This window comes from Nymphaea colorata, chromosome 5 (genome assembly GCF_008831285.2).
Source record: "Nymphaea colorata isolate Beijing-Zhang1983 chromosome 5, ASM883128v2, whole genome shotgun sequence".
In the NCBI taxonomy this organism is placed as follows: Eukaryota; Viridiplantae; Streptophyta; class Magnoliopsida; order Nymphaeales; family Nymphaeaceae; genus Nymphaea; species Nymphaea colorata.
Window position 1 is genome coordinate 11,762,489 of NC_045142.1, and position 20,426 is coordinate 11,782,914.

A 20,426-nucleotide genomic window follows, 5' to 3' on the forward strand; every position below is an offset into this window, starting at 1 on the left:
TTTAGAAACTCTGTGATATGTTTTGATATTTTATCAAATGGTTTCTTTGTTTCGATGTTCTTTTTAATTCTTATTACAAGAATGGTACATGTTTAAATATGCATGTAAATGTGGATGCTTTAACTTGGGATATTTGTTGGAACCATATTGAACAAGAGAGAATAGGCAAACTCCCCCATGAAGGATTACTATTGTCCCTTACGAAAACTGGTATGTCTGTCTGTGAACATTGGTTAGCGGGAAAGATAATGAAAAAAGTGTTTGGTAGGACCAATAGCCCAACATATTTTAAGATCCAGGATAGCTAACAAGCAAATTTTAATAGTTCATTTTGTGAAGTATAGCACATTAGTTTCAAACAGTTTAGAGTCCATTTTCTGTTGAAACACTCCAATAATGCCATATATGATCATGCATCAAGGATTACGAAATAATGAACTGCATTACTATACTATGTTATTTACTTTATGGTTATGAAATTTAAGTAGATTGGTTATTGGCAACTAATAGATTTACTCCATATTCCACTCGCTATTTTCAGGTGGCCAAATTAGTCCACTTCATTACATAATAAACTACTGCTAAACCATGAGTCTATGGAATATGTATTTTGGTCTAGACATTGAACTAATTGAAAGCATTTTGGGACCTAATGTCATATTTCGTTTTGAAAACATATTCCTAAATAAATTGAATGTGTATGTCATTTGTTTTATCCATTTTAATATAAAATGGATTGACATATGTCATGATCTTCACTACTTATGCTTTGTTCTTGAATATAAGCCGATATTATTCGCAGTAGGTGCCTTGATGTTTTGATTCAGCTTATATTTTGAAAGAAACAATCTTGTCTTGTAAATGTGCAAGAAGATTGAATGTGGATGGCATTGGAGAATTCTAGATGATGCCCGTGAGGACTCCTCAATTAAGTAGCTTCATAATTTCTATATAAGATAGTATATTAGAGCAATTATAGATTTACCAATTTATTTACACAAATACATGCACATAGTTGAGCAGATTATGTCTATTTTTTGCTTAACATGTGCATTTGTTGGATTAGGAAAATCACAAACTATAGTTTTCCAAATAAAAGAATTTTGAGTTTGTAATGTAACTCATCCACATTAAAGACAAAAAAATTAAAGTTTCTTTTCCTATGTAGCCCATCCATATTCTGTTCTTTTGGTTCGCTAGGTTATTGAAGGAGAACTTTAGTTAATAATATGATTGTTTTGTCTTGTCATTTCTGAGAAGATTGGCACAACAGTTGGGGCAGAGGCTGGCAGACGACCAGTTCTCATTTCAAAGTCTCAGGACATTAACCCCTTGCACGGCAAAAAGAAGAGGCTTTGTATGTTAAGAAGACACAAGAATTGATGAGAGCTTTGGATCTCTTCTAGCGGTTTGCATGTGATACTTCTACTCAACCAAATTCTTTGGTCTTGACTATTACTTCCCATAGGTGATGTTTTAACTGACGAACAACTTAAAGTTTGGGTGAAGGTAACAAAAAGTTAGGCGGGGTGAATCCAACAAAAAGTTAGGTGAGGTAAATCTAACAAAAAGTTACGTGCATCACATATGGAAAAAGTGGAGTTGCTTTGAGAGTACAAGTCTTTATCTCTTTTGACTGCTGCCCCTCTGCCAATGTATCTTTAATTTAGTCGTGGCGACAAACTCGTTCCTCCATTTTCTCAAGGGACCATTTTTCCATGGTAGAAACTCAAATGAAGATCTCGATGGAAAAATTTTCTTGGATGTCCAATCAAGTGGGTGATCTTTTCAAATTAAACATTTTTTGATGTAGCAGGTAAAAGTTACGGGACGGTCAAGTGGACGTCACATCAATAGAAACCATGGCACTGTAATCTAGCTTGGCATGTTTCACATATTATTCGCCTCAAGCGAGTCCAGCTATACGACTGAGTTCAGTTGAGCTTTATGGGTGAGTTCGAACTTGTCACTTTTTTTCTTATTTCTTTTTTCCTTTAAATGAAAATAAAAACAAAATAAATGTTAAAATTCGTCAAACATTACCTTAATCCCTTAAAAGATTACCAAACAAGAAAAGCACGGGTCAAATTGTTTTTAAATAAACCAAGCTGGTGTAACTCAAACTTAACAAAAAATTGACTGGAATGGCACTTGTTTAAACAAATTCAAATTTGGTGGGCACCTATATATATATATGTATATATATAAGAATAAATATTTAAGATTTCACCCACATGAACCACAATGTGGCTGCGCCATTGAACTCAACTCTTTTTTATAGCTCAAACTTTAGCTCAAGTTCGTCCTTCACTAGTTTTACATAGGCTACCACAAACCCAACCAAGTTGGCCGACTCATTACACATCCCTATATTCACAGTACCCTATCTAGGCAGGGACAAGCTCCGCTTGCCTCTTATCCAACCTAAAGTTAATTTCTTATGTCTCACTGCACTCTTTTTTCCAACATATATATTTAAATTTCCGTACATGGTCTCACCAACTCCCAACAGTCTTATTCGTCTCACTGATCAGCTAACGAAAAGAAAGGCACCAACTCCCTACAGTCTTATTCGTCTCACCGATCAGTTAACGAAAAGAAAGGCACCAACTCCCAACAGTCCTATTCGTCTCACCGATCAGCTAACGAAAAGAAAGGAAACGAAGAAGTGAGAAGCAGGCCTGGTTATATGCACATCTTGAGTTAAATAGGCTCTACTGATGCACAAAATTTTCATGCAGCTCATCTCTGGTTAACAGAAAAAAGAAGTTTTTCGGAAAAGAAAAAAAATTAAAAGATTAAAAAATAATTTTTAAAATATCACAACTTCCTCCCATTTTCTGGGCGTATATGTATTACATGCCCGAGCTATTTATGCAACTCTCTTTCCGTGCATCCTGGTGCATAAAAAATTATGCATCAGACAAAAATGATCTTCTGTTCCGTTTATTAGAGAAAAGAATACTTTGTGCAAGGATAGAAAAAAGTAAATGAAAAGAATTAAAAAAACTAATGAAGACATTTATTTTAAATAATTTAAAAAATACCGCAACTCCTCCTTTGGTGTATATATATTTCGCGCACCGGGTGTGCACTCAACTCACTCTCAGTGAGAAGAAGGGGATATACAACGGCCATGGATTCAAGCAAGGTCCTGATTGTAGGTTCCACCGGCTACATCATGAATAAGGTAAAAGTTCATAAATAAGAATATTTAAGTCTTCCAATTAATGCCTTAGGATAGTTGGCGTAGTGGCATATAATGTCAACACAGCTGTAAGGCTTGACTCGATGGTCTTATCCTTTAGGCTTTACTCTTTACGCCAGTGGTAATGGAGGTAGAAATTCAACTTGGGAAAGAGACATTTTCAGGTGAGCGGGAGAAATTCCACCCTCTTAAGTATTTTATTTTGCTACCAAGGTCAGAAACTGCATCAATACTGAACAATCAGATTTCCACGTGCTTTGCATGAGAAATCTCCTTCCTTATGTTTCAAGAACATGACACCAAAATGAACTAGAGACATCATAATGCATCCTACGTCATAATAAAATGAAAATAAATATTAATAAACTTTAAATCCTATAAAGGTAAATTAGCTGCTAGCTAAGTTTTAATCATGTTTGTATTTTTAGTTTCACCATGCTGTCAATTTTAGCTACTTCATATATATATATATATATATATATATATATATATATATATATATATACTAAGGGGCATTTTATTTGAACGAAGCAAGGTGTGAGGCACTATTCCAACGAAGGAGGGGCAGAACATGTCTTTGACTTAACCTTCTATTTAATTTTGCCAGGTCAGCGTGGGCAATTGCCCAGTTTAATTTGGCAAACTAAACACGCTTTGCTTTTAGAAAGTATTATTACTGCCACTTAAATATGTTTTCATTACGTATATATGAAGTATTATTATTGCGTTGACAAAGCTCAAACGGGTGAGTTGCAATGTGTTATGAGATACATTCTGACAATGAAATGGAAAAATATATAAAACTATTTTACAAGCTCCAGAAGGAATTATATACTCTCTTTCTCTCTCTCTCTGTCGCTCATGGCTTGCTTGTTTTTTCACAAAAAAAAAAACGGAATCCAGGATCACCTAGAACCAGAGGCAGAGACACAATTTTTATATTCATTTTTCAATATTGGTTCTGTTATATACATAGTGCCATTTTGGAAATAGAAATTTGTGAATGAGTACTCTAGAATTTTTTTCTAGCTCCGCCACTGCCTAGAACTTTAAAATTAACAAATCGAACTTAACTTTTTACATTGTTGACGATAGATTTAGATCTAAGATTTTGCAATAAGAAGGAAAGTTTCACATGGGCAGAAAATTTCGTTAAGGGGCCCAGTTACATAGTTTTTAATTTTTAAGGGCACCTGTGTAATGAAAAAAAAAACAGCACCACACCTTCAATTTATAAATAAACACTTTTGTCAGCCTGCATGTGCCATTGCTCAGTATATAGATATATGTGGATATATATCAATAATTAGATCATCAACTTATTTACTTGGCCAAGGAGTTGGAAGTATGACCTTCAACTGGTAGGAGGTCAAGAATTTCAAACTCAAAGTGCGTTTCTTCTGAGGACTGTCTTGCTAGTGAGCTAGAAAACAACACCACCTTTGTAGTACACTTTATCATCAATTTCGATGTACAGGGTTTGGATGGTGGAGGAAGACATCGGGAAGTACGTGCTGAAGGCCATGGATGATGTGCGCACCCTTAACCGCACCATCATCAAACATCAAATCTCAGATGGAGGTTGTCAACTTGTGGGAAGCTCTTAGCGGGAAGACCCCCACCGAGCAGCAATGGCTTCAAAAGATACAAGGTAAGGATCCTGAATCAGGAAGAAAAGTTACACTTTTGTAATGCATTTTCCGGATTTATGCGCATAGTGTGGAGTAGTCAGGGCTAGGTCCAGTCGTCCAAACCATTCAATTGCTGCCTCTCTAACATAGAGAGATAACTAAATTAGAATGAACACACACACACACCCATATATATATATAAATAAATGCTGAAATCCTCCCGCCATCCGTATACTCTAGCTTCTCAAATATGTATTGTGCATTAAGCTATGTGACACCGTCATCTTCACTACCCGATTATTGTCTTCTAACTGGCCCCTTTTATAGGTGCATCTGGTGTCTTCCTTCTTCTGGCTCAGTGAGAGGTTCTTTCCTACCACTAGGAATGAGGCCCCAAGTTCCCTCCATTCTACCTGCCTCCAGGGTGCTTAGCTATGTCAGCATCAATGATGGCAGCAGTGCACCCTTCAACTTGGATGTCGTGCCCTACCATCTTAAGACATAGGACTGTGCCCACAACAACTGAACTAAAAGCCTGCATTCCTATCAGGCCCAAACCTGACCAGATACCCCTTGATGTTGGAACCTCCCATCTCAAAAGTTTTTGATATACTACAAATCCATAGGTGCCTGCCACCCAAAGGAATTTCCTTTTCCTCCATGAAATTAAGCTCCATTTTAGCTTAAATGAAAATCCTTTGTTTCTCCACTGCATTGGTTGTCCGTAGGCCTGCATTCTCACCTACACAAGCGAGTTGAAAAGGGAGAGACGACAGCATTAACTACATAGACCATACTGGATCTCCAGCTTAACTCCGTTAAGCTCTTAAACTAAACCTCCTTTTCTTTTTCATATCATCTCCACAAAGATCACCTCATATACTTTTAACATACAAGAAATAAAGCGCATGGGAGACTAAAAGCGAAAAGGACTGGGAGATACCTAAAAACTTGGTCTAGTGGATCATAGTTACTTGTTGGGCAGAACAGATTTATAAATGAGTACTTCAGCCTTTTTTTAACAAATTCATAAAAACATATTTTCATGATCGACACAAAACCTTTCAATTATGTAATCAGCTATGGGGGGAGAGAGAGAGAGAGAAAGAGAGAGAGAGAGAGAGATTTTCTGCAACAGGTTGTTAGTGACAGGACACAAAAGTAGGAAAGAGAATTTGATTGACAGAACATATGTACCCATGTCTAGGGATATACAGCGACCCGAGCTTTCTCGAAATCTACTCGAACTCACCTGTATGGGACCGACTTGAGCTTGAATCATTTAATAAACAAGTTAAGCTCAAGCTTGAGTTAACACTTGAGTTATGAATGAGTCGAGTTGGAGTTACATGAGCTTGACTTGTTTAAACTCAACCCAGCTCGTGTCTTCCCGGTTTATTAATCTTCAGCAGTATATCGGTAATCTTTGAAAAAATTTAACATCTTGTTTTGTGCTTTTCATTTTTATTTAAAGAAAAAATATATATGAATCAAGTGACATGCGATACAACAAGTTGAGCTCAAGCCATGTAATATGTGACTTGAGCCGAGCTGGAGCTGGCTAAGCTCAAGCTTAGCTCTCTTCTTATACATTCCTTGCCACGCCCTTGATCAATTAATGAAAGATAACCATTTTTTTCTTGTATGACAATGGTAGGGCAGACGATGAGGTCCCCTACGGGGGAAATTTTAACAGTATATTCATCTCTGCATTGCCTAGGCCTACTTTTAAGAGCTGACCGTGGTTAACTTCTACATTTTTGTCCAGTAAATGAACAGTAAATGCCATTATTTCTCTATATTTTAATATAGTGATCTGCATGTTTTATTCTTGCATGCCCTTGACAGTGACCGAGTCCTGATTACAAACGTTTGCATATATTTTTGTGTACATGTGCAGATGAGAACCTGCCGTGGGAGTTGAGATTTGCATTTTCCATTTTCTATCACTTCTTCTTTGAAGGAGTTATGATGTCCATCCCCATCAGCCATGATAATGAAGCTTCATCACTCTATCCTTTGGTTAACCATGTGGACATGAACTCCTATCTCAGTCGTTTTCTTTGAAAATGTGCCATCGCTTGCTCTTCCTGCCTCGATAATAAATATCAATGGAGTTCATGGTGTGGTTAACACCATATTTCTATTGCTTTGTTAAGAAGATTTCTAAGTGCATGCATTCTGATTGCTGATGAACTCTCATGTCTTTCTATGTGATAAATGTGACTGAGCCGTACATGTAAGTCATCCTCAGCCATTGCTGGATTAGCGCTTAAGCTGGCAAATCATGAATATTCTGCAAACGAGCCTAGTGATCTCGATCCGATAAAGTGATTTTTCAAGGGAAGTGTTAGAGAAAAAGAGAGTGAAGTTTTTAGTACAGCTGAAAAAGTATAGAACCATCACACACAAGCAAGATAGTGTTTAAAGTGGTTAATTTGATCTTTGTGTGTCCACATCCAAGGGGAAGAACTCTCAAGATCAGTTTCCATTCACTCTAAAAAGCATAGAAAGCCCAGGCTATCACAGGGAAACATATATCTCATGCACAGTCAATTATATGTCACCAAATATATTAGCATCAATCACCAAATATATAATCTACAATATAGCAACTACACCAGAAAAAATATAGTAACTAGAATCTCCAACCTAGACTAGAAATAACACCAGTAGCAATTAAATCTTCTCATGATCCCAGGATACCTCAAACAACATGCCTTCTTTTTCCCCTCAAGTGGGGAATGAAAATTGGAACAACCTGGGACTTGAATAGGGAACTGGGTCCTTGAAGCGCCTTTTGTAAATCCATCTGCAATTTTTTTTACATGTTTAGTCCTTTCATGAAATACATAATTGACAATGATTTACTAACGGCTTTATTGTTTCAATGAAGATCAATGCTTCTTGAATCTCAAATCCCAACTGACTGAGTACACTTCTTACCCATATTAGTTGATTAAATATGTCATATCTCTATCCACTTTAGCATGCAAAGACTCCTTGGTTCTTAATTTTCTATACCACTAAATTTCCAACCATTAATATCCTGAAGTAGATCTTCTGTCACAAACATCTCTTTCCCAATCGGCATCACATTATCATTCAATTTTGGTGTTTCCACCATATTTTCATGACAGTTCCAAGGCTTATTCATGCATATGCTCATCAAATTTGTAATATCAGCGCAAGTAATAATAAGGTACATCAGTTTTCCCACTAACCATTGAAATGTCCCTTTGTCCACCTCTAGGTATACCTTTGAATTTAAAGAGGAGTTTCCACTAGTTCAGAGGCCAAATTTATAGTCTCCTTTTAGGTCAAGACCATACCTTTTGACTTAGTCATGGTCCTTTGTAGTATTTTGCAATCATAGTACCCAAAAAGACATTTCTACTGGCCAAGCTCCTTTATATCAAATGTCGCAGGCTGGTATTTTCAATCTTTCAAGCCATCCAAGTTAATACTAATAGTAACCAAGTCATCAAGATAAATAAGTGCAAAAATTATGTTTTTGCCATTGATTTTCACAAATATTATATTTCCTGACTTACACTTACAAATCGCTAGCTTTCAAAAGGCCCAACTTAGTTTAGCATACTAAGCTATTGAAGATTGTTTAAGGACATAGACATCCTTTTTTAAGTATACAAAGTAGACCTTTTTTTGTGTTAGGGTGACTAAGTATCAATTCCATGTAGAATCCTTCATTCAGTTAATCTTGGAGAACTACATTGTAGATATTGAGACACTGGACTCGAAATTATAGGCAGTAGATAAAATGGCTCTTAATTTATTTGTCTTGACCACTAGAATGTATCTTTCATGATCATATTCCACTCCAAAATCTTGAGCAATCCTTTTGTGAGAAATAAAGCCATGTACCAATCAATATTTTCATACCTCCTAGCTTTGATTTTTTTTTTTTGTAGTGCCTCAAGTTATTAATCCATAACACGACTCAACTAAAGTTTTTATGGCTGCATTATAAGGTGCAGCTCATGAAATTTATAAACATTTTTTTACAAAAAATGCATGTTTACAGAATACATGATAACAGTAAGTGTATTTATCCATGAGATATCTAGAAGCATTGCAAGTAATATAATATTAGAGCCTAATGATGGGCCATCCAGCTCATAGGACATCTTTCGTTTCACTTTAAACTGAGCAAGATAATGCCACATTTTCTTAAGTTAATCTTCACCCATAGAGTGATCACAATTCTATTGCCTTGCATCAACACTAGTTTGTTATTCTTCACATAATTCTACATGAAGGAGAGTGTCCACAATGTCAACATTTGGCTGAATACTCTTCCCTTGGAAGGTACTTCCTAAACTTGATTATAACAATAACATTGAATGTTATTGGACTCCATCTGACATGCTTATGAGTTGCAATCCATATGTGTATAATAGAACCAGCTACATTGAAGATGATCTGATTTTTTTGCCAAGAACAGCCTCCGCTACCACCAAATTTCATAACCTTGGACTGGTCATTCAAGTAATTGGTAAGTAGTAGAAATGGCTTTGGTCCAAAAGATTTTAGGAATATTTGATTGAAACAGTTGTGAGCTAGCAAATTTAAATAGGCAACAACTTTTATTCTCATACCATTGTCCAATCTTAAGAATTGAATTTTAGTCTCAAAATGGTTTGGACCATAAAGACCTTGAAATTATAAAAAGAAACCTCATCTTTGTGCTTCAACAAATAGTTCTGAATGTTCTAAGAAATAATTGTACACAAACAAGTCCCAACGTGTTGGTGTGAACAAGAGCAAAGGGTGTATGAGACACAATCAAAATAGTCAAACTTAGGTCTACCTAATCTACCATATTGACAAAATATCACAACCTTTATTGTTAAAAAGCAAAAATGAAATAGCAAATCAAGGTGTGGCCACTTGTAGGGCCCACTAATCGATTCTGCCACCAGGAACTCTTCTCCCCAACAACCACCAACACTCTGCACTTGTAGGTAACTTTGTGGACCATGTGAAGAAAAGTACCATCAGCAAATAACTTCTTCATGATATATAAGATCCAAAACACAACATTAATAGGAGCAAGGTCCACATGACAATCCAATTCCTTTGTTATCTTTGCTACATAAAAAAGACTTCAGCTGAAGGATAGCAATTGTAAAGCAAGATGTCAGCAACCCGAGTGAAACAACATAACTTGAGCCCCACCTTATAAAGAAATATAGGAACATTTCAAGTACGAATAGGACCTAAACTATTTTTTGCATGAAAATCATATAGGTAGTTGGCAAGTGCACCATATGATCCATTGTACCCGAATCAACCGCCCAATATGTTGAATATAAAGTGTTCTAAGATATTTTTTCCATACCTAGTTTGGTAACATCTGAAGTAGTTGATGTAGGTGCAGATATGCATGTGGTCTTCTGAATATCGTGAAGATGCTCTGTTATCTTCTCTAAAGCATCAGAATTATTTTGATGATCAACTATGTTTAGTCTGGGTAGGTTGCTCACCTCATATGGAAGATCATCATCATGTCAGCAATTGCTTTTATCTTGACAACATTTACTTTACTTCCCATTCAACTACCAGCGACGATCTTGAGTTTGGAAATTTCCTTATTATAAGTGCATTTAGACTACTGAGTCGATTCTTTAAGGGGTTTGCTCTAACCGATTGTTTAGAGCTTTGATCAAAATTAGCTATAAAAAATTACCTTTTCATTGGTGTCAATGGGAGTTTTGTCATCAACCTCACTAAATTTGTGTTTTTTTTTCACCGTTCATCTGGCAAAAGACTGTTACAAATAGCACCAACAGAAAGCAAATTTGAAGTCATAAGAATGTGAATGTTAGACTGACTTAATCATCTCCAAGCCATATAAAATCCATCTCATTCCATTTCCCTTTAATAATGCAAATGTCCTCATAAATGTCATATTTCATTTCTAAAGGTTTCCTTTGCAACATCCTAGACTCGCACTCTTCATAATTAGGATCATTCGGAGCAGGCTTGGGTTTTCTCCCATTAAAATGTTTTGTTTTTTATTTTATACTAAGATACAAAGTTGCACCTTACGACTAATTCAAGTAGTTCATACCAGTCAACAAAACATTATTAAGAGTGCATGATTCCACAATAATTCTTTGTTGAAGAGGTGACCCATGTGTTGAAGAGCATCCATGGGAACCACTAGATTGTTCTCTATCTTCAAAATCCATGGGCATGTTGAGAATGAATGATCAAGATAAAGCATTGCATCATAAACTGACAGTCTAATATCTTGAAGTACTGAACACAATAGGAAAAGAAGAAATTCAATCGCACAAGCAAGGTAACATTTAATGTGTTTGAACTTGATAGATCTAAATCTATAAGGGAAACCCTCAAGATCAATTATCATTCATGGTGTTTATATGCAAAATATTTTATCTTTTGCACGTAAACCTTTTGGAAAGAAAGGAATTGGTAACTTGTCAATAATTTTTTAAGTGAAAAGAAAACTAGGGACATGGAACCCGCTTGTTAGTAGAAGAAGACTTTGAAAACTAAGATTAAAATAGGATTTTGAAAAATGTTTTGAAATAGATCTTGAAAGAATTTTCAAACGTGAGATAATGTGAATGATTTTCAAAACTGTAACATATAAGATGTTAATGAAAAGTAGTTTTTTTTGCACCTTGACCATACCCATTTATGTAAATAAGGTCCAACTTCATTAATTTCTAGGAGGAAAGTAAGTGTATGATTGGCATTGGAGTCAACCATGGGTGAGAGACTGAAAATGTGAGTGCTAGTGCATGTGATCAAATCACATGTTATAAAAAAAGAAGTAAATGCATATCTAACATGAAGCAAGAAAATTAATTATTCCACTATGTTCTTTTGATTTTCAATTATAAAATTGGAATGAAATAAAATAATAAAGAAAGAAATTAACAACTACACAATAAAGATAAACAAAGATATCAATGCAAAGCTAGAAAAAGATATGGCCCGCTCTCTTTCATTACTTAAGAGAAAACAAATACATGTTGTACATCACAAAACAATGAGAGTAAATACCAAACCTCAGAATAGCCAACATAACTGGCGAGGGTGTCTCAAATCATCCAACGTTTCTACACAACAAGCAAGGGTGTCTCAAAATCATCCAAGAAATCCCAAACAGAATACAAATTTACAACAATATCAAAACATGTAACGTTTAGGGTAATTTTAGCATGGTTACAATTGCAAAAGTACACAGTACCCATTGTTCCATTAAATGAGGCACACCAAAGTCCCTGATTCTTATATACTCTTATAACCATCTTTTTCAAAGATTGCATTCACTTCTTTGGGCTTCAAACCATATATCTCATGGCATCTACACAAAAATATTATCAAGCAAGATCTACCAAAAAAATAAAATAAAATAAAAAATCAATAGCATACCATATTTAATCTTCCACAACCAGTCTAACACCTTCATGAATTACCTCTCCATTCATAGATTCATCAATTTCATCTTAAATTTTCTACACCACCAATCCAAAATGTCTTTTCTGAATGAGCAAGTCTAAACGAAACATTAAATTTTTGCAAATGAAAATGCCAAGGAAAATCAGTAGCCTTGAATGCAAAAATAAGTGGAAGCATGTTTCTCAGCTACAAAACAAGTAAAACATTTATTCACCAATGTTTGGCCAAGAGTTAAAAATGCAACCCTCTATAGCCAAAAAAGTAAAGAACTTGGCTCTTAGTACTGCATCACAAGCCCATCTAACTTCCATCAATCCCGTCAACTCTAATTCTTTCATATAATATCATTTCTAGACAAAGAATAAGCTTTTACAATACTCAAGACCAGTTTATTTTTATCATTAGTTAAAACAATGCTTTTAAAAGCATAGCTTAAGCAATGAAATCTCAATTCATGAACAACTGTAGTTGAATGAATTTGTTTGACCATGACGGCTGGAATACCAGACCCATGTTATACATAATCAAGAACTGCGAGAGTTGTAACTCTACTAGAAACTAGGTCTTTCACATATTTGTAATGTGCCTGTAACTGCCAACAAAATGTATGTACCTTACACTTATGCAAAGGAGTATATGAGCTTTTGTTATGATTTTCATCGTATTAGAGGTTGTGTTGGTATTATGATTATCTATCTTCTTTAGCTTTTCGTTCTGCTGTAGATGATGCTCGTTTGATTAGGTAGCTTGAAGGACAAAGATTGTTGGGTGGGACGTGTCTAGTGTCACATGCATACCTCTTGAACCTTAATATTTGTATGTATAGGGGTTTGTGTGCACATATATGTAGGCCCTTTTTTGTTAGTCTGAAACAATAACTGCGAGAGTTCTAACTCTCCAGCAGATGATTTGAAGGTTTGCTTATGAATATGTGTTCTTCATCAAAACAATTAACTACTAGGACAAGTCATGCCACGTACTAATTAATCGAGCAAGTTATCTATACACAAATAGGTACACTGGACCATGATAACTACATAGGTGAGTGATTTTTTTGCTTCTGATTGGTCAAAGTAACCCTACAAAAAAAAAATCTCTAGCTATATTTCTCTTCCACACTCACATGTGTATGATATTACAATGCCACGTAGAATGAGTATAAGAGGGAAGCTTGTTCATCTTTCAAATCGGCCTTTGATCAAAACTTCATTCAGCAGATGAGTTACAGGTAATGATTATTAGTAAGATACTGAAAAATGCCTTATAGTTTAAGTTTAGCAAAATAAGTAAAAAAAAAATTAATAAGAAATGATTTTGTGGATTGTAGAAACCAGAGCTTTACTCCACTAAAAGAATGTTTTAATATAGTATGAGGGCCATCAATGAGGAGCGCAGGTTGACCTTATGGAATTTTGATGACAATTTCTAGGTCTATGCAAACCCAGGCCCAGGTGATCACACAGCTGGTAGAACTGGCTTCAGCATCAAATCCCACCATAACATCTCAACCAGCTACCAACAACTAGCATAAGGATTTCATGGATTGCATCTGCCAAAATTTATAGGAGGTGCATACACAATGGACGCTAATGGCTTGGTGAAATCCAAGAGGCTTTTGAACCAACCGATGTTCCAAAAACTCAAAACCTAAGTATGGCACTCACATGTTGGCAGAAGTGCAAAACATTGGTGGAAAACCATCAAGTATACAAAGTTGTTTGTAAGGTAATGGATGGAAGCAATTCAGATTTTATAAGGAAAAGTGCCATTTATGCCATTCATTGCACCTTGGAGGGTCGTGCCCTATGCTTGGAAGGGTATGTTTAAATTGTGGCGGACAAAGACATTTTTTGAGATAATCTCCTAAGAGACAAGGATTTTCACTATGTGGACCACTTCAAATCTCACCCAGTCAGTCACCACAATCTACCAATCGACTTAAAAATAAGAATGGCACCAGCTGATCAAGAAAAATGCAATAGCTTATCAACAAAGGATTTATCAGACCGAGTGCATCATCTAGGGGTGCACCTGTGTTATTTGTAAATAAGAAGGATGATTCATATCAGTTATGCATTGATTATCGGATGTTAAATCAAGTAACCACCAATAATAAGTATCACCTCACCATAATTGAAGACCTATTAGATAAGCTACAGAACACTAGTGCATTCTCTAAGATTAACTTTAGGTCGGGGTATCACCAACTGAGAATTGAAGAAGAGGATATCCTTAAGACTGCTTTTTGAACATGGTATAGACATTATGAGTTTTATGTTCTTTTGGTTGACTAATGTGCCTTCTGTGTTGATGAATTTAATAAACAAACTATTCAAAGAACTTATTCGGCAGTTTGATATTGTGTTTATTGATGGCATATTAATTTATTCATCTACTCCTCAAGACCCCGTGGAATACTTAAGAAAGGTATTGAGCATTCTTCGACAACACAAATTATATGCAAAATTCTCAAAGTGTGAATTTTGGGTGTCTGAGATTAGCTTCTTGAGACATGTTATTTCTAGCAATGAAATTGCAGTGGAAAATCAAAGTTGTTTCAATTCAGAAATGGAAGACTCGTTCTAATATTACTGAAGTGAAAGTGTTCCTCGGATTAATTGGATACTACAAAAGATTTATAAAAGGATTCTCTCAGTTAGCACTTCCTATAACTACGCTTCTGAAAGAAAGAAACAACATTTGATTGGAAAGGAAAATGTGTTCACAGTTTTCAGACTTTGGAAAATATGACATATGTTTTGGCCATTCCTTATGGTAAGGAAGTGTTTGCCATATACACTGATGGTTGTAAATATGGTTAGATAGCAGTCTTGATGTAGAATAGGCAAGTCATTCCTTTTGCATCACACCAACTATGTCCACATGAGTGTAACCACCCAACTCATGTTTGGAAGTGAAGCCAGCTGTTCATGCCTTGAAGATGTGGCAAGCCTACCTATAGATTGAATTATTTACAGACCAGAAGTCACTTATCTATTTTCTCAGAAAGACTTGAACTTGAGTGGAGTATTTGATGGACTATTTTAAGATGTCATATTGCTCTGGTAAGGCAAATGTTGTAGCAAATGCCCCCACTCTCAAAGGTAATGTGACTATAGGAAGTATGATTGTCCAAACATAAAAATTGATTGAAAGATTGACTTTCTTTCATCCCTTTCAACCTACCGCCAAGAACATTTACTTGTGTTTAACAATGCTAAGTAATCTAATTGAGATAATTTCACAGAAAGAAAAGAATGATCTTGATTATAGTCGATGCTTGCTCATTTATAAGAAGGATGAATCTGACTTTTCGTTGGACAATAATGATAGTGTTTGCTTCCAAGACCATTTATAGGTTCCAAATAATGCAGATATAAGAAAGAAACTATTGGAAAAACTACATGCTGAAAAGCATGCAATTTATCCGGGAACAAAAAAAATTAGCATGATGCTCAGCAAAAATTTTGGTGGTCAGGAATAAAATCTGATATAACTAAACATGTGGAAAATGTTCTATTTACCAGCAAATCTAAGCAGAACATCAAGAGTCTAGAGGTTCATTGCAGCCATTGAGACAATGACATGTGGAAAATGTCCTATTTACCATCAACTTTCTTTGGGCACTCAATTGCATATGATTTCTGCATCCCACCTTCAAAACTGATGGGCAAATATAGATGACAATTTAACATTAGAATACATGTTACAAGCATGTTCACTAGAATGGAAAGGTGGATGGGACATACATGTAAAACTAGCTGAATTTGCCTACAAACATTAGCTGCCATTGTAATATCGGCATGACACCTTTTGAAGCTTTATATGGATGTCCACACTGATTGCCTATGTACTAGCATGAAATTGGTGACAAAAAATTGGAACATCCTCTAGTTCAACTGAACTATGTTGATTAAGTCAAGTTGACATGGAACAAATTATCAGCTGCTTCGGATTTTTACAAAAGTTGTCCTGAGAAGGGGCAATGACCTCTATGTTTTGAATGAAATTGGGGACCATGTATTTTAATGTATGCCCCCAGTCAGAGTATTTTTCGGACTGGTAAGAGGTGAAAATTGAATCCTAGATTTATTGGACCTTTTGAAATTCTAGAAATGATTGGTGAAAAAGTTCACCAACTATCAATGGCACCACAATAGTATCAGGATCATAACGTCTTTCATGTGTCAATGCTGCGAAAGTATGTACTAGATCCTAGTCATGTGATTACCCATCACGATTTATCAGTTCAAGAAGAGTTGACATATACAAATCAAACAATCTGCATAGTTAATGAGCTGGAACAGATATTGAGAACAAAAACATTGCAGTTGTAAAAGTTGAATGGCAACACCACGGGACCATTGATAGTACTTGGGAATTGAAATCTGATATGCAGAAACCTTATCCCTGACCATTTATATAGACATAAGAAATTTCAAGGATGAAATTATCTTAAGGGGGGTAAGATTGTAACATCTAGCTCCTTAGTACCGAAATCAAGTTTCCTGAACCTAACTACTTTCTTATGTGAATATTGTTAAAACATAATATCGAAATCAAGAACTAATAATACTTATAAAAACTATCAGCTTACATTTGTTTTTATTTCAAACCACAGATGGAAAAAAGGACGTCCGATTGTTACGAAGCCCACAACCAAACTGGGAGACTATAATACTCCAATGCCCAATGAGATGGGTATTTGGTCATTGGTTAGTGGTCTGCTTGTTATTACTGGCCTTGACCAAGGGTAGATTAGTAATTGAGTCATCTGAAAGTAAATTATGTTAATCACAATTAAGTTTAATTAATGATAGTTTATGAGCCTAAATTCAGGTAGAGAAGGAGCGAAGCTCTTATTCTAAGATTAATCACTAAGTTGAATTGGAATTGAAATTAATTACTACAAAATCTAAGTAAATTCTACAACCTCTTCTTCTCCAATGCTGCACTTTGCCACTATTCTCTACAATTCTTGTGGATTGGAAACATGAAAAACAGATTGGAAGGTGAGTTTCTAACGTATTTTCATTTGAAACTTTAGAGCACTACATAGCACACATGGCACGTGTGAGCAACAAACAGACTATACCAATGATGTTTGTGTAACTTAATTGTCTGGTTCACAAGCTAGTTCATTATATTGTGAACCTTGACTGTAGGCTAGGCTAGGCCACGAGGGCCAGCTAGTGTTGGTCTGCCATGGCTAAACCCTGGTCAACAACAACCCAGCCCTAGATAGGTAACCTTAGATATGCCCAGAGTTAATTTTAGGTTGTGGAGCCAAACGAAAACCTAGAGATTTATTTTGCATTTATTGTTTATTATGCATAATTACATTGCCCTAAAGTTTTGCTAATCATTTAGATTAATAAAGTTGATATTCTGTGACTTAAACCAAGTTGTAAGATTTGGGCAAACAGCTTAAGCTAGTTGAATTTATCTTAGTAGTTTGAGCACAAATTCAAGCCTGTTATTCGGATGCAATTGCTCTTGATGGAGTGTGTGACATGAAGACAAGGAACTCAAGATATGTTAGTGATAAATTGAGTTCCAAGTGTGACGTTGTTCAATGATAAACTCATGTTTCAGCTCTGAAAAGAATGCAATTAATAAAGAAAGCAAGGTAATGTTCACATATATGAAATTGTAGCTATGTGCTGATTTGGTTGATCATGATGGTTGGTTATTTATTTTACGTTATTTTTGCTTGGTGTCTGAGTTATAATTTTGATGTGGGCAATGGATTAGATCTAGTTTTATATTTCTAAGATTTTAGCTGAAGTCTATAGACAATCGAAACCAACTATAAAACCTAAAATGGGCTAGGTTGAGTGGCGCAAGGGTCTAGGGACCAAAGATTGTGGACCCTTTCCTGAATGCAAAGTTTGATTTATTAAGTGCTCCTTTTCAAGCTACATAAAAGAGTTCATATCCGATGTGAGACAGGGAAGTGCATGATGAAATTACTTTGGTATCACAACTAAGCTCAACAAAATGTGGAATCATGGTAGTGGCTACCCCAAAATTGCGAGTTTCTGGTGACTCAATGTTCGGGATAGTAAGCTGCACAATGGTTCATCTTAAATATGCCGAGAAGGTGGCATTGTATGAGTTTTCTCACTGGGTGCATGTGTGTGTATCATTGAAATTCATGCAATTATGAATTACTTGTCCATTAATTTATTTATTTATTTCATTGTTGTTACTAATAAGTTTTGGTTACTTGTTATAGTTTTGATAACTCAATTTATTATTATGGAAAGGGTCAATAGCTCCCAATGATCCTCACTCTGACTCGAATGAAGGAGAAAGGATACATAGGTATTGCAAAAAGAAATGGACAAAATTATGGAGGAAAGGAAAGAAGAAGAGATGCTGAAGTTATCTCAATTCTAGTTCATTAGAATCATTAACTATTACGACAGGTCATGCTATGCACTAGTATGTGGGGGAGTTATACATACACCAATAGACAGATTGGTGTGGGACACATAGCATGTCATCAAAGATTCGATGGGGTAGGACTACTTGGTTTTCATGGGTTTGAGGGACTATTGGAAAGAAAAATTTTCTCCTGGAAAACATCTATATTAACAAAAATTTTGTGAGTTTCAAGGTCAAAGACGTCATGACCATGATGATTATTTGAACACCCAAAAAAGTGCATCATTTTCCTTTGGGTAAAATTTATCTTTGTAGCGGTCATAATTTTGGGCATAACAGAGCAACCAAAACAATGAAGATGTTCAGATTTGGGTTTTTGTGTAAAGAATGTTTCACATGGAGTTTTGTTGTGAAGGGCAGAGCTAGGCCTTGATATGTGAGATGGGCACCTATGAGAATGCACTTGCCCCAAATAAAATGCCTCGCATTACCTCTCCTTTTTTAGAGCATTCTGATTTGGGTTCATTTTAGTGCATTCTCCACAATTATGTTGAATAAAGAATGTCAGTTATGAAGAGAATAAAGTTTTTTTCAATTACAGGACTGGGATTGAGTGATGCAATGACATATGCTAGATCTATCATAATGGCTTTAGCTACTGCACAATGGCATATGCTAAATCATGTAAGACTAACTATCTACCTACAGTAACATAAAATAATCAAATCACAAGCACAATCGAACCAAACAAAATGAGTGTGGAGGAAGAACAAAAAAAGCAGAATCTTTTTGCAATAATCTTCCCTAATCATGACATTATTCTAACAAAATTACAATACTAACATCAAATATGAGCTAATCAATGATAAACCTTTGATTTTTAGGAACAAATATGTATTTGACAAATAATCTAGCAAGCCACAAAGACTGGTTCCAAGATAGTGGGGAAGTGATTGCTCATCACCTGAGATCATGAATGATTCTAAACCAACAAAAAAAAAAGCATATTCAATTATGAAACATTTTCCTAATCTAATTTATACCTCAAATATCATGTAAAACAGAGAGATATAATGCTGAAATTCAATGAAAATTCAGAATATGCACATGAGGATAAATGGATTCTAACTAATATGCATGCATGAAAACAATGTCTGCTGCTTATTTGCCTAGCATCAAATGCCCAAGATAGGGTGAAAGAAGAGTGAGCGACCCTTCACATTGATGTACTTGTCCAGATGGGAGTTACTCCATGAACCCTCCTTGCTGCTGCCATTGATAAGTTTGGTGGAGAAAAAATAAGAAATACACAGCACAAAGAAAATAAGAGAATAGTATGTAGCAGCAATGGAACTTCAATGGAGGAAATCACCTAGAACTAGGCCTAATGTAGGAAGAAGGGGTACAAGGTTAGGCAGAACACATTTTAAAATTAAGGAGATACGCAAATCCATGTCCACGGCCTATTTAAACTAAAAATTCAAACATTAAGTATTTTAGAAAATTTTCTAAAGAAGAACCACTTAGGGACTATTCACAACTAGACTCTAAGTAGTTCCTTAGTTTTAGACTAGCATTTGGCTACAATGAGAACTTCTAGGTCAATTTTAAAAAATTCACATCCTAACAAATTTTTGGTTTGACCTAAATGTTTTCACAATGACTTAACACAGACCTACAAAATATTTTCTTTATTTTTTTTCTTTTTTCTCTAACTTGGCTGTTCAATCTCTAAGCTC

General features: G+C 35.4%; 1 protein-coding gene across 1 annotated transcript in view; it reads left to right on the top strand.

Moving 5' to 3' along the window:
• LOC116255193 (bifunctional pinoresinol-lariciresinol reductase 2-like) overlaps positions 1-20,426 on the top strand; it is an 88,496-nt gene that overhangs the window by 36,622 nt on the left and 31,448 nt on the right. The gene's annotated exons all lie outside the window — the stretch shown is intronic.